This window comes from Colius striatus, chromosome 1 (assembly GCF_028858725.1).
Source record: "Colius striatus isolate bColStr4 chromosome 1, bColStr4.1.hap1, whole genome shotgun sequence".
Taxonomy (NCBI): domain Eukaryota; kingdom Metazoa; phylum Chordata; class Aves; order Coliiformes; family Coliidae; genus Colius; species Colius striatus.
The window spans coordinates 152462829-152478116 of record NC_084759.1 but is presented as its reverse complement, the minus strand read 5'-3'; positions in this window follow the sequence as shown (position 1 = coordinate 152478116).

Genomic DNA, 15288 nt, shown 5'->3' with positions numbered 1-15288 from the left:
AGGCCATGGAGGAGATCTTGGGAATTTCAGCTGTGCATTAGAAGTGCTGACTGGGAGCTGCGCAGCAATAGTGGGGAAGGGACTCTTGCCTAGACCTCCAGCTCTGGATGTTTTTGTAATCAGGACAATTGTATCCCACCAGTGCCACAGAGTGTGCCAGCCTGTGAGTCAGAGTTCACCGCAGAAGACATGAGATGAGGTTGGTTGGCCCCCAACCTCTTAGTTTTTATTTATATATAAATTTTAACATAACACACCAGATAAGTCCATGTCTTTTCATCTGACAGTTGTATTTAATTCTTTACAGCAGATTTGGCCTCTTAATTTTGATATTTCCTCTGCCTGAACGATGCAGGCTCTTCAGACAGTCCAGGGGTGGGATCAGCAGCTATTTTTATTCATTTATGTAATTTCCTTTTTGTCTTCAATCCCTGAAAAACCCAATAGACATCTGGCTTGCCCTGTTGCACCACAAGCCACCAAGACTCTACACACCTGAGCACAATTCAGAGGTGGATGTAAAGATGAAGGAAGGTGGTCACCGCTCCATTTGGTAGCTGCATGGGCACAGAGGCAGGGACCATCCTTACACTCATTCAAGACACTCGCTAGCAGGTGGTGCCAGAGATGGGATCTCATGCTAACTGGGGCTTTCTTCTGTCCCAAATACTTTTCAGCTTATGAGTCCACTGCAGAGCATACGAGTGTTACGAGTGTTACCAAGCCCAGGAAGAAGAATAGCACCACAAAATTACAAATAACTGTGTCTGTGCTCACCAGCTGATACAGGATTTTTTTCCTTCTAATCTTGCAGCCCAATTACCTGGGAGGTTAAAGAAGTGCAGGGCTGAGCTGTTGTTCAGCAGCCATTGCCTCCTTAGGGATGTTCCTTGACAGCCTGAGATTTTTGTCGCTTCTTGTTTGATCCAGCTTGGACTCCAAGAAAGCTGGGAACTCATCTCTCTCCCTGTTTGAACTGTATGTGATTAATTACAGACCCCAAGAATGGGCTCCTCACCTGTCTCTCATGTTTAAATTGCCTTCCAGGATTTTGCGAGGCTAAGGAGCCTCTTCAGATGTTACATCTCACTGTGCCTCGGTCAAGCCTCCCTTAGTTTTGCTGGGAGCTGAGTCTGATTCACAGTGAACTTTTAGAACAAATTAAACTGAGTGCTTTGTACACGGATTTGCTGGCCCTGACCCTTCTGCCACTGCTTGAGAGGAAGACAGTGTTGATCTTAGCAATGTAGGAAAAAGAAGCACAACTAAATGGGGTGCTTGGCTGGAGACATGGTGCCCCTCTGAAGCCCTGCTCCCCCCATTCCAGCTCCAGAAGTGGGGCACGGAGAGAACTTGCAGCTGAGGCCTTTAGCCAGGGTGTATCAGGTGGGGGATATGCCATGTAATACGCAGCATTTGCGCTGCAGAGAGTCCAGCAGCCCTGGTTGTAAGCCAAGGACAGCTTGTGCTTCGTGCTGGACAGAGAGAAAAATGATGCCTACCCTGAAGCGCCTACGGCTAGAGACAGGATGGGGAAGGAGTGGAGGGCTTACAGGATTGATGAGACACTATTGTCACATCTAAGGAGGAGGAACAAGATGGTCTTTGGGACAGGGAGGGGCAGAGTTCAGGAGCAAAGATCTCTTCACTCAGGAATAGCATTAACAAATACATCTGAAGGGTCGCTGATACAAACCCTTGGGACAGGTGAGGGATGGAGAAAGTGATTTGGATAAGAAAAAGAACCAGAACAAAATCTACGTCCTTTTCATGGCTGTTTTGGCAACTGATGAATGCTGTCCTGAGGGACAGGAAACCTTGGGGCTTAGGGGTTCAACAAGAAGAGGGGAAAGCTGGAGAGAAAAAAAGCAAGGACTGTCTTCACCTATGCACACACTCAACGCTGGCCTGTGGCTTCTCACTCCTGGCTACCCCAATAGCATAGGAGGAGGTGCGGGGCTTGGAAAGAGCATCAGCCTCTACTCTGTGCTGTGTGTCTTCTGCCTGGGGTAACTCTACTTTTGTTAACACCCAGAGAGGCAGCAGAGGCAGTGAGCAGGATGGATGTGCTGAAAAGAATCTGCCCTTTCCTCACTGCTCCACCTTTCCCATGTTACCATCAGCCTTGGCTGGAGCAAAACTGACTGCAGAAGCTGGCCAAGCTCTCTCTGCTTATGATGGTGTTTCTTTAATTGTGCAGGGGCTCTCAGAGAGGCTAGTTTCCCAAAGGCATGGTGTTGGGTACAGACAGACAAAGTCTCAGTGCAGCTGGTAGGGAGGGCAGGGCTCCTCCATACCCCCCTCCCTTTCCCCCAGCATTCAGCTAGCGTTGGACGGGGTCTGTTTTTAGCCAAAGTCGCAGATTCAACAGCTGAGCTGATTTTCCAAAGGGACATATAAAACAAACAGCCTGCCATCTGCTCTATTGTCCTGGAATAGCGGCTTGGAGCGGGGGTGGGGGGGAGAGGGAAGGAGGAGAATGAGGGGAATGAGAAACGGAGGTAGGGACAGAGGGTGGGAAGGAGGGGGAGTGTGAGGGGAAAAGGCAGAAAGGAGAAGCAGGGAAGGCCTTGTGGGGAGAGGAGAGTGGAGACTGTGGGGAGAGACACAGAGAAGGAAGTAAAGAAAAAAACCAAACTGTGAAAGTGTGGATGTGGTGAGGGGAGAGGACCAGAGACAGGCATGGGGACAAATGGGGCTTGCCTGGGATCACCCTGGCTGGATCCCTGTCTGCAGGGGCAGGCACCTCCAGCACCTCTGCCATTGCTGAGCCAGAGCCTGATGGCAAAAGAAACTGGTCATAGTGGCCTGGATAATCACTCCCTTTCCTCCCACCCACACAGCCGTACACTCCCCCTCCGCGTTGGCTTTTATCAAGTGCCGCAGGGCAGGGATTGAGCTCCAGGTTTGGCAGCAGAGTAAATAACAGCAACATTAGCCTCTCCAGCCCGGGAGGGAGGAGGGCTGGTTTTAATCAAAGGTAAATAACAGTCGGTATTCTCTGACCCTTAATCCAATTTCCCAGAACTGGAGAATAATGTTCCAACTTAGACGTGTGGCACTGGCCCACAGGAGAGGGACAGCTATGCAGCCAGCCAGCTGCTGGGCACAGCACAGCCGAGGAGGGCAGGACTGGAGGAGATGCCACAAGGCAGGTAGTTCATCCTGGCTGGCCTGGGACTGTTCTGTTCTGGCACAGCACAGCCAAGGAGAGCAGGACTGGGGGAGATGCCACAAGGCAGGTGCTGACCTGGGACTGTTCTGTTCTCTCCCGACTCTTCCTGGTGCATTTTCCTTGCTTCAGTCATCCCAAAAGATGAGGCTGGTGTGCTGCTAAGCAGCACATTCCCATGAACCTGATTTTCTCTGTTGACAGGAAAGCTCGGGCCTAGACAGTGCATTGTATCTACATCCCTGAAGGACATTTTTGCCTTTCATGGTGACCTGGAGAATGGCGATTATAAAGTTTTGCTTGCTGTCATATAGTCATGGCAGGAATCACTATGGGTTCCTGCTGCATGGTGATTGTGAGCGTGATTTCTGTGTTGGAAAGAAACGTTGGTGCTGTTATTAGTCTGGCAAAACAATGATCTGCATGACTAGAGAGTTTGCACACTGACTTGGTGACATATTGCAACCACTGAGAGTAAGAGTTGGTGTTACTGAGAATATCTAGTCCTGCAGTAGAGCGAGGCCCATTACACTCCTGTCAGACGTTTTTGCAACTCACTCTTGAAACATGTGGTTCTGGTTCAGACTATTGGCAGCAGGTTAGAAAACCAGGTTGCTGGTAACAAAGCGCTGGTTCTTGGATGGTCTTTGAAAGATGGGTTTGTTCTACAACTCTCTGCTGACAGCAAATTGTAGCTGCCCATGGAGTGACTCTGTTAGGCTCTTGGGTATTGCTTTCTCCTCTGCAGAGCAGATGATTTGCAATTCTGGAAGGAAAGAAAAGCCTAGTGAGGCCAGGACATGTTTGGAAAGAGACAGAGATGCATACTAGAGGTGAGGACAGAAGAGGTCAGTTATTTTTTAGCCCTTTCACCTTGTAAAATTACCTGCTAGTCTATGTTAGGGACTTGAGCAGCTGTGGAGACAGAGCACCCTGTGGGTAGACCATAGTTTTAAGACCACTTTTGTACACCTCAAGGCCGTGGAGAAAAATCTCCACACCAAAAGCTCCCTGGTGACAAATATGGCCCAATTCACACAGTACTTGTGTGAATGGCAGTTCATGGTCATACAATCTGGATGGATTAGGTGCGGATGAGACAACTGAGTCCACCATCTCATGTCCATCTCTGCTTTTCCAGTGTGAATGGTGAGAGCCTGGAATCTATCAGCAATGACAAAGTGCACCCAGGCACATCCAGGGCAACACAGGCTAGGAATACTGAGAACCTAGCCCGAGGAGGAGTGACTTCTGTCCTGCACAGAGAGCCTAAGAGGATGGCTGATCTTTACAATGGCTTATCCAGACAGGTCTGAAATGCAGCTTTAGAGATGCCTTATGTTCATTCAGCTCCCCATCCATGGACACACACTTCATTACCAGTCCTCCAGCCCTGCCCCACTGCTGTGATTTTTGGCAGGAGTGAGGAAGGGGAAAGACCACTATTTTGCATCTAGTTGACTGTATGTTTCTTTTTCCCTCGCTCAACTCACTCCAGGAAGTGTGCTGCTTTTGTAATGGCTGGAAGCCCCCGGCATGTGCCCTTCCCTCTGTGCCGGGAAGGGGGCAGGAGGGGGAGAGGGGCTGTGGGGCTGGAGGCGGCAGGAGCTGGTCAGCACCCTGGACAGGGACGGGCCCGACCCACCGGGCCTGCCTTTCCAATGTCTCTCCCTACCTTCCTCTGCCTCTCCCTAGCTCCTTCTGCCAGTCCCTGCCTCTCTCTGCCTGTCTCTCCCTGTCCCTATCTCCTCCTGCCTGTCCCTGCCTCTCTCTGCCTCCCTTTACCTTCCCCCGGCCTTGTCTTCCCCTCCCTTGCCTTTCCTTCCTTCCCTTCCCTTGCCTTCCTTTCGTCTTGGTCCAGGCTGGTGGGCAGCCTCCTGTTTATGGCATGACCCAGCTTTGGCTTGCAAACTGCACCAGCCCTTTTTTGCTCTTGCTTAAAGAACAAATACACACTGCTGTGGCTCTGCAAGCAGCTGCTCTGAAGCTGTAGCTTAGATCTGGGTTATTTTTTGCAGATAAATCCTCTTTTCTATCAGATTTGACATCAGGCAATCTCTCCAGATCCCTCCCTTTCTCCCTGACTGACTCCCCTCTTCCCTGCCCCGTGGTCTCTTTCCTTGCATCTGTGCTCTTCCCTCTATATGCCTCCCTCCCCTTTTCTCTACTGCCAGCTCTCTGTGAATATAATGCTATCTGCTCACTTTCTGCTGCTATGCACCTCCACATTACTCTCTGTGTCTCTGCTGCCCTCAAATCATCGACTCATAGAATTGTTTTCATTGGAAAAGACCTTTAAGATCCAAATGTATGTATTTTACTTGCTTTCCTTTTTAATCTCCTTTCCTCACTCCCTCTCCTGGTTGTTTCTCTGTGGTCATTTCCACAGTTCTGTGAGATTATCAGAGAGCCCTCTCTGCCCTGGAGTCCTGTGTGTTAAGATCAGGTGCAAAATATCTTGTATGGGCTTGTTTTTTGGGACAGCTGATGGAGTTTGGCATCCTCTGCAAGGGACTTAACTGTTTCACACACTACCCTTTGCCTTCCAGTTGATCTGAGGATGAACTTTCAGGGTGGTGGAGACAGAAAGCAATCCCAGAGAAGGAATTAAAGCTACAGACAGCCTGGGAGACAGTTGTAGTCACTGGCTGGTGGATGGGTGGATTGGCTAGGACTCTAATAAAAACATTTCCCATATCTCAGAAGAACTCTGGTCTTTTCCTCATGATCTGTGCTCACACAGAACAGCTGGCTTAGGAGTGGGGCAGAAGGCATTCTTTCCCTCGAGGGGAAGAAGCTTGCAGAGATCTATAGTCAGAGAATCCAGTGTGGATTTCTCTCTCTCTACTCTTGACCTCGGAGTCCAGTCTGGGTGGCCCAGGAATCATCCCTGGCTTCCCCCTGGGAGCTTTGCAAACCCTGAGATGTCCATGAAGCAAGTCTCCAACACTGTTTCAGGATACCATGGATGGACTTATATGGTAGGACCTGGTACTTGGTGGGCAAGAAAAAAGGCTGAGGGCGTCAGTGCTACTTGGAAGTGATTCCGTTTTGGATAATGTGACCCCAATTTCAGTTGCAGAAAACAATCTTCATTTACAGGAGCCCAGGGAACTCCCAGTCTGACACCACTTTGGTTTGGATTTAGCCAGGGGACCATGGAGAATGAGATCCATGCCAACACCTTTGGCATCTGGATTTGAGTAGTGAGGAGAAAGTCTTGCCTGCCTTTCCCTTTTTTTGGTGCCTTTTAAGATGGGAGATCTTGTGGTGGTGACAGGCCCATCCACAGGTAAATGGACTGCAGCAGCTGGAAACTGAGTAGATGGATCTCAAAAAACAGTAGTTGTGTTTGACCTTGCTTGCTCAACAAGCTGCAGCATGGCATCCAGAACAGCTAACAAACTGCTTGAAAGACAGAATGGATTTTCTGTCAAGGTGGAGTTGTCTTCTGTAAAGTGACATTTACATTTTTACCAGACAAAGTTTTTCAGGCCTGAGATTCTTCCAGCACTTTGGGTTAATAGGAGCAGAGGCTGGCTCCATATTGTCTGTGGCTCGACATTTAGATGACTGTCAGAGGGCAGTGGTTCCAGCAGTGCTTAATGAAAAGGTGAGGGAAAGGGAAGTTTTCACTCCACCTTGGATGCAATCAGCTTACTTTTTGCATCACTCTGATGAAGGCAAGGGAAGAAGGATATCCATTCATGGCAGACAGCTGCCATGCACAGCATTTCAAGACCACAAGCAGTCCCAGTGAGGGTGGCTACATGATGTGTTAGTCCCATGCTGAAGGCTTTTGATGGACTACATGTCCAAGCAATTTCATCAGAGAACATGGCAGTATTCCACTTGCTGAGGCTGCAGGACACCTTTGCTGCTTAAAAAAAAAAAACCCAGTCCTTCCCCTGCATATGTCTGAGGGGTTTTTTTTTCTGTCACTGTTTTGTAATATTTACAAAAGGCAGTTCCTGATGGAAGTGCTTGCAGGCCTCAGCTGCCTATCCGTGACCTGTGGGAGGATATTTTTTCCTCAGGGATTCTCCTCCTGGGCTCTCCTGGGACTCTTCTCTGCTCCATCAGGCCCCACCTCATTGCATCTCTCCCTCATAGGCCCCCAAACATTTCAACACAGCACCCCAGTCTCAAACCCAAGCCATCTCCCTGGCTAATCCAGTTTCCACTTCCTCCTTCCAACTAACAACTGCCTTGAACAGTAACCAGATCTGGCATTCAGCATTTCTGCAGCACTTGAGCTTGGAAGGAGCTTGAAGAAAGCACTGCTAATTAGCTCACATCTTATCTGTCAGGTCAGTGTTATTCCTGCTTGAATGACTTAGATACCAAAGCACAAAGTGACCAGCTCTGCAGAGAGACCTGAACTCCTCGGATTGTAATCTCGCTCTCTCCTCTCTCCTCTGCTGATAGCAATAGAGGGTCATCTCTGTGGTTCTGGAGGGACAGTGTGTCAGGTTTTCTGCTGGTGTAAATCAGCATAAATCCACCAAGACATCAGATCCCCACTCTGTGTGCCTAGTGTTGGGAGATCTCTTAGCACAACCTGGGAATCCACTGCTAGGTCTGAACCCAGCTGTCCTTGGTCCAGGCAGAGTGATCCCAGCTTTCCCTGCTGGTTTCATCATGGCAGGATTGGGTAGTAAAAACATCTAAGGGGAGCTCTGGAGGAAACTTTGGCGTGAAGAGTGAAGGCACACACATCCCAGTGTGACAGAGGCTCCCGGGCACCTGGAGCAGGTGGCTGGGGTGGCCAGGGTGTTTTACCTCCGTTCTGTGGAGACTCGTTCAAAGTGGCCAGACCACCCTCTCCCATCACAAGGCCAACTACGTGAATGGCACAAAGCTTAAAGGGAGGGAGCATGCTCCTCCTTGTCCCCTTTCACCAAACCTCCAATTTTCTTACCTCTTGGAGCAGCAGAGCAGAGGATGGACTTTTCCTCCCATGGAACCGGGGAGATATCCAAAAAAGCCCCCCCGGGAGTGCCTCCAGTAACCCTTGGTAAAGCCGAGAGCAATGCCTGCTCTCTCACACTCACCCCCACACACAGGCAGAGCGGAACGCTGGCTTGCAGTGGCTTCTGGTTCCGGCTCCTCCATCGTGCTCCTCCATCCTGTGGGGCTGCGGCCTACCACTGACAGGACCCCCGCGCTGCTTTTGGGATGGCTCCCGTCGCTGCTGGAGCGGTGCTCACCACGGCGGGAGGGGCAGAGCCCGTCGAGGGCAAGCCGAGACTCACATTCGTAGGGGTGCTGGGGTGTGTGCGAGGCTCGGACATCACAAAGAGTCCGCACACGGGGCCAGCAGAGGGCACTCCGGTACCACCGCTCGCCCTCCGGCCCTGGCCCTGCCACGGGGAACGGAGCCACCCTCAAAGCCCTGCAGCACTTCCCGGCTTTGCCCCCGGCGTCGGAGGCAACCGGGATCGAGGGCGGCCACCTGCAGCCCCGGGATGTTCAGCGCGGGAAGGAGACAACGAGTGAGGAGAGAGGGATGTCCCGGGAATCTCCCCACTGTCCGTGCCTGCCTCCGTCAGCTCACAGCAGTCCCAGCACTTGGACATGGGTGGTCGGTACAGTGTACAGAAACCCTCCGAGGCAATGAGTGCCTCAGGTGCATGGCTCTGGCACAGGGCAGCTGAGGGAGGACACTGCCTTTCACTGCTTGGAAGGACTGCTGAGCCTGAGCATATCCCCTTCCCCAGCTGCAAATCCTGGTGGTGTCCCTGTTGCTTGGATAGACCAGACCTGGGCATATCCCAGCCATCCCCACCGTGCAGGGGGCCTGCATGAGCGTCACCAGGACTGGCTTGCAGGTGGAAGATGATTGAGGCTGGTCCTTTGGCAGGTGAGAGGATTGCCCTTAATGGAGAGGATAGCGGTCGCTTCAGCACTGCTGCTGAACGGGGTGGCCAAGGCAATGGAGAGGGGCCTGGTGAAACCCTCATGGCTTCAGACATCCTTCTAAGAGATGCCTGGCAGCAGACTCTTCTTGGAGAAGAGAGGCCATGATGCAGCACAACCTTTCAGGAGACTTGCTGCCAAACCTCCCAGGAAGCTGAGGATTGCTGCAATGAGGCCTCTCCTGTCTCCTGAACACCTGCAAGCTCTTTGTGATCTGCTCAGGGAGTGCCACATGCCAGTGCAGGAGGGTTCTCTAGTGCTGCACTCACAGCAAAAAGGAGCAATGGGATGCCTCACAGACATCTCTGGACTGCAGCCACAAAATTAGAGGTGCCTGAACTAGCCTGCCTGTTTCTGTGTGAGCTCTGGACACCTTCCTCATCATGAAGTAGTATCAGAGCTGCAGGGGATTTCCTGGAGCTCTTGGAGAGGGGGAAGAGAGAGCAGGGGCAGAGCACCTTCCTACGTGCTCTGACAGCCTGAGTGTCTTGCGGTTTTGCTGCAATAAATCTGGAGCAGCTATAAATCTAGAGCAGCTGGCTTAAGTTCCTCCAGGGTTCAGAAGAAAACACATCCAGCCTGATGTGTTTTGTTTGCCCACTCACTGTGTTTCTAATTGGAATGTTTGCAGCTTGGGAAATTGCTTCTTAGACTACAGTACCCACAGTCCCTCACTGGCAGCTTGGCATAGCCTGTTTGGGCAAAGCAAAACCCAGATCTCTGAGCTGGGTCTCTCCTTACCTGACCCATGCAGGCAGCTGCAGGTCTTCAGTCAAGCCTGGCTTAGCAGCAGGCCCACTTGGTTCACTGGGAAAAACAAACCGGTGAGATCAGCGAGTGAGAAATGTGTCTGTGGTTCCCTGCCTTCTCCCAGAGGCCATTTCCAGACCCTGGTCCTAGTAAGCAGGGTCTCCCGAGTCTATTTCTCCTCCATTTCTGCAAAGCCTCATCCAGAACTCTGTTTTTCTTTTTTTCTAAATGAACCCTGACGTCCAGTGTGGGAGAGATCATAAGGCAGAAACAACAAGCATAATGAACCATATTTAAAATGATATTTTTTTCTGCCTTTGGAGTTTGGTTAATTTATAATCTATAAAAGTCTCTGCATAATTGTGTCTTGATTAAAATGGTATAATTAGGCGCTCTGGATCTCTCTCCCCTTTCCCTAAGATTATTTCTGTCTAATTGCTTTAATCTGTGTTTTCATGCACCCACTAGAAAATCAAAGCATGCTCCCATGAGGACGCGGGTGAGAGTGAATAAAGCTGACGACTCATTAAGTGCAGCAGAGAGAGGAAACTGCATCTAAATCACCAGTACATTAACGAGGTAAAATAAAAAATCGAAACGAATAAATAACAGAGAGACAGAGGATTTTATAAAACTGAAAACCACAACCTGACACAGATTTTAATATTAATTAAGAACATATTGAATAGCGAATAATCTGTTGTTAAAGCCAACTTTCGCCATTGTTGATGGAGAGCAAAAGGTCTGGGAATTTTAATTCTCCAGATCCGGGAGTGTTTTGTGGAAGGGGCAACTTGTGCAGAACATGGCCCTGCCAGGGACAGAAAAAAGTTCACTGGGCAGGAATTGAATGACCTGAGTAGAGAGGGTGTCAGTCCAATCCAGTACTTTAAGAGTGGTGACACAGTTAGCCTGGATTTGAGTGAGAAATGGATCAGGCCCCAGGAGACCAGTACTTGCAGTGCTCGTGACCCTCAAGAGTTGACCAAGTCTGTCCCCTGCCCTAAGGCCAGAACAACTTAATCTCTTCTTTCAAGGTGACTTTCTGTCTTGTTATCGATGATGCTCAGGTTATCGATTCTGCCAGCTGGCCCCAGTAACCTAAAAACAAGTAATGTATTTCACCCCAGACGAGAAATCAGGAAACCCAAGATATTTTGAAAAAGCTTCTGGCTGTATGTGTGGTTTGTTAAACATCTGCTTGAGTCTCTTGAGGAGAAGTCCAAGGCACTGCTATCCTCTGGTCTCTTATTGCAGGAGGGATTAATTGTGCTGTTTGCTATTTGCCTATCTCAAGTTCAAATTCCCACACATTGCACTGTAGAGAGGTGGATTTTTACCCCAGATGTGATTGAAAAACTTTGTCCCCAGGCTATACACAGCACTGTTTATCTTCAGCAGTGCTAAGCAGCTCAGGCAGGGTACTGTAGGGTTGGAACTACTCTGCTCTGGGATCTGGAGCCCTGTGCCATGGGTATGGCACAGGTTGGTGATCCATGGCAGTGTTGGTGATCCCACTTCCCAGAGCATGGATGAGGATCATGGTTTCATCTCCAGTCATCGATGACCACATAATTCACCCTTAATGTGTCCATGTTCTCTTCATTACTGTGGGATATCATGGAAATGTACATTCAAATGTGGTTCTGTCAAGATCCTCAGCCAGTCACCTTGGCCAAAAACTGGTTGGTCCCAGTCTGCTCATGACCTTCATAGTCAATGTTGTGCTCAGGTTGTTTTTCCTTGCCATGGATAAACAGGTTTTGGAAAGTGAAGGCAAAAAGACATATGAACATGGCAAGGGAAGCCAGGAAGACAGTTGCTTGGCCATTGAATGAGAGCTGTTGTCTCAGCAGAAAACTCACTCCAGTTGCATCCTCTGGACCTCAGTTGTAGGGCAGGCTTTGAAACTTCTCCCTGACTTAGAGAACACTTTGCCCGTTCTTCAGTGCAGGGTTAGGGGCACATACTTAAATGCCAGGCTCGGTCACTGCCTGATAACAATTTTTGGTCCCCCAGGGTTTCCCTGTCAGCATCCCTTAAGGACTAAGCATGGAGGGAGGCTCAGTGGTCATGTCAGCATGGCAGCTGATAATATTAAGAAAGAAAGGAGGATCAGCTGCTTGCAGCCCTTCAGTTCAAGAAGAGCCTAATCTAATTAAGTGGAGACCACTATCAAATTACCAGCTCTCTTTTAACGTGGCCATTTAAAGTGGTTTGGTGTATTTATAGTAGGCGAGTTCAGGAGGGCTTTTCTCTCTCGAGGTTATGCTCGTGTGTAAGGAAAAGATGTGTAACATTAAGACTCCTGCTTTGAATTAGTTCCCATCCACAGCCTGGAAAACATTTTGCACGAGATTTAAGACACCAAAATCTGATACCAGCTAGCCTCCTTCTATACCTATGAAGGGAGTGTCTGTCTGGGTTGTCTCTAAATCTTGCCCTATGCCAGCAGCATAGAAGCTTCCTTTTGGGATTAAGCTTTCCTTAAAGCAAATGTATGTTGCACAACTGTATGAGGTCAGTCGACAGCCTTGCAAGGGCAAGAGGAAGGGCTGGCTTGCCGTGGTCAAAAGCCAACAGCTTGTTTTCTGCTGAGCTTTGATGGGAGTGGGATGGACCTGCTGCCGTTGGTTAGAGAGTGAGTGGACAAGCTCTCAGCCCCACAGCCCATCGTGGGTTGCTGACTGATGGAGTGTCTGCAGTTTGTCTTCCCCTTATTAGTGTCTGTGTCAGCCTGCAACCCTCTCCCTTTCTCTCCCTGTAATTCCATCTCTGGGGGAGTTCCTGTGCAGCAGGATCTGTGTCAGATGGTCCCTCAGGCTCGATGGAGGGAGGAGGTGTGAAATGCTCGTTAGGAGCCATTTCCATGCACAACAACAGTAATAATCCTTAGCCCTTTATCTAAAGCTTTTACAATTGTTAATTCATTAACCTCTCACAATCACCCTCCCAGGTGAGGATTATTATCCACAGGATTGGACAGAGGAGGGAAGCTGAGGTGATGCTGAGTGCCCAGCATGAGGCTAGGATGTGACCCAGTCAGATGCTACTAGGTCCTCCTTCACCCTCCAAAAACTTGTCTCTCTTCTCTAGGTTGGCTTCTTCATGTCAAGCTAAGAAAAAGAGTCTTGCAATTTTTCTGTTCTCCTCTGTCTCCAAAAGAGCTTTTCAAGATGACTTGGGGCACTGAGCCTTGTGCCACCATGCTGCTGTAGACTGTCACCATGGGAGGGCTCAGCCTACATAGGACAGAGACCATGGCACTGACCTTTCTCTGGGTGCTGAGGTCCCCAGTGCATTTCAGTCTGTCAGGTCACTACCTATATCACTGCTCATAAACAGAGAGGAAAGAGGAAGGTGGAGGGGAGAGAGAGAGAGACTTAGAGCAAAGGAACAAAGTACAAGGCCAAGAAGTAAGAGGCGTTTTTGTCTCCTTCATCACCCCCATCTCCCTTCCAACTGGGATTTTTCTACTCCTAATGATGTCTCTCATTCCTGATGTAAAAGATTAAACCCAAGAGATTAAAAGATTATACAAAGTGGATAAGATGGACTTTGCTGCCTCCCTCCCTCCCTCTTGCTGGGACAGACCTCTGGCTAGTGATTTTCCTATCTTCCTTCCCTTCCCCTCCTTTTTTCATCCCACTCCTTGATCTTTACAGATGAAAAAGCCCTTGCCTTCTGATGGTTTGAGACATCCTGGCCATCTTCAAGGCCACTCTCTGATCCCTGCTCAAGGGCAAGTGGAGAGAGAGAAAAGATATGTGTGAGCCTGGGGGAGCCACTGACATAATGTCCTAGCTGTCCATCTCCAGTAAATCTAGCAATTCCTCTCTGAGGAACCCTCCTTTCCCTAGGCAGTCTGTATTGTTGGAGAGCTCTGTGACAAGGCAGCAAAAAGCTCCAAGGCATCCTGAACCAATTGTGATGAATGTGTACCACTCACAGTGATGTGAAGCCCCTCTTGGGAGGTGAGCCTGTGGGAAGAAGGCTGGAGCAGACCAAACTGGCTGTGGGTTCCCTTGGCTATTCCTTCTCTTGCAGGGCAGGTGCTGGCACAGGTCAGCGAATCTCTGAGTAGATCTTCTTATCTGACAAAGGGATTTTTCAGCAGCAAGTTCAATAGAGCAGATTTGCTCCTTTTCACTCCCAAGGTGTTGGAAGTGTGGAGGAAAACATGTCTATTTATTGCACTTTGGGTTGATTCCTCCATTCTCTGCTCTTCCTTGGGACACCAATTGCTCCAGATTGCCTTCTGCTAGTGGGACCTTTGAGGGCTATAACTATCTCACATGTGGTTCCAGGCCAGGACTGGAAAACCCAGTGCCTTGTGCCTTTTAATTTCCCTTCTCTCCTCAACTGAGTTCACTGTTGCTCTTCTTGGTGGCACAATCACCAACAGAGTTAGGGGTCAGCCTGGCTCCTTCTGGGAAAATCCACATCCAGGAGAGGCAAGATGGTTGATTCCATGCTGAGAGGTGCCACTTTGTCCCAGGAGAATGTCTTAGCTGTGGCATGCTCAGACACCCCTCAGCCTGCTGGAGACAGCAGCGTACAGCCCTTGCCCTCTCATCTAGGTCCACAGCTATTAGGGGAGAAGCTGCAAATGCTTCCACTCAGGAGGCTGTCAGCAGGTTCATGTCCAATGCACTCATGAGATGTTACTTGCAAAGGTGCTGCCCCTTGTAATGAAAAAAAATGCCACCTCCCTCCATTCAGTAAAGACTGAGGCATCGGCATAACCGTGCAGGAACCGCTTATGCCACACAGCACTTATGCAGTACTTACCATCTCCCACAGCCATTGCAATGTGCAGGCAACACATTGTAATGTGTAGAAGGAGCCTCATGTCTTCATACCTGACAGCTGTCAGTCCTTGGAAAACAATCCCTTCCCTTCCTCCTCCTGGAGTCCCAAAGCCAAGCTGGGAGGCTGGGAGCACATGAGCAGGGAAGGATGTCTGCCAACTTCATCTTTCTCCCTCTCACTCTCTCTTTAGCTGCCTGTGAGGGAAGGTGCGGGAAAATAATGAAATAAAAGCCAAGGCCCAGAGAAAGCTGATTCATCCACAGCCCAGGGCCAGCGGCTGGCTCCAAGCAGAGCTGTAAAATCAATCTGTCACTGCTCACCGCAGTATAGATCAGTGGAGAGATTCTGACTGCAGCGAGAGCAGAGCCCAGCCTCCTCCCGGGGCCCGTTTTCCCCAGCCGTGGGACCAACTTGCACCCCTGGGAGAGCTGGGCAGACGGGCAGAGGAAAAAGCAGCGAGGGAGGAGGGTTGATGCATCAGGTCCAGGAGCTGGAAATGCTCCCAGTGAGCCTCCCTTCCGTGGCAGCATACACTGGAGGCAGTGCAGGCAGGCTGCACGGCTGCCTTCCCTTCCTGGCTCTTCCCTCCTCGTGCAGGAAAACAAGGACCAGGTGATGAGGGAGAGGAGGAGGGA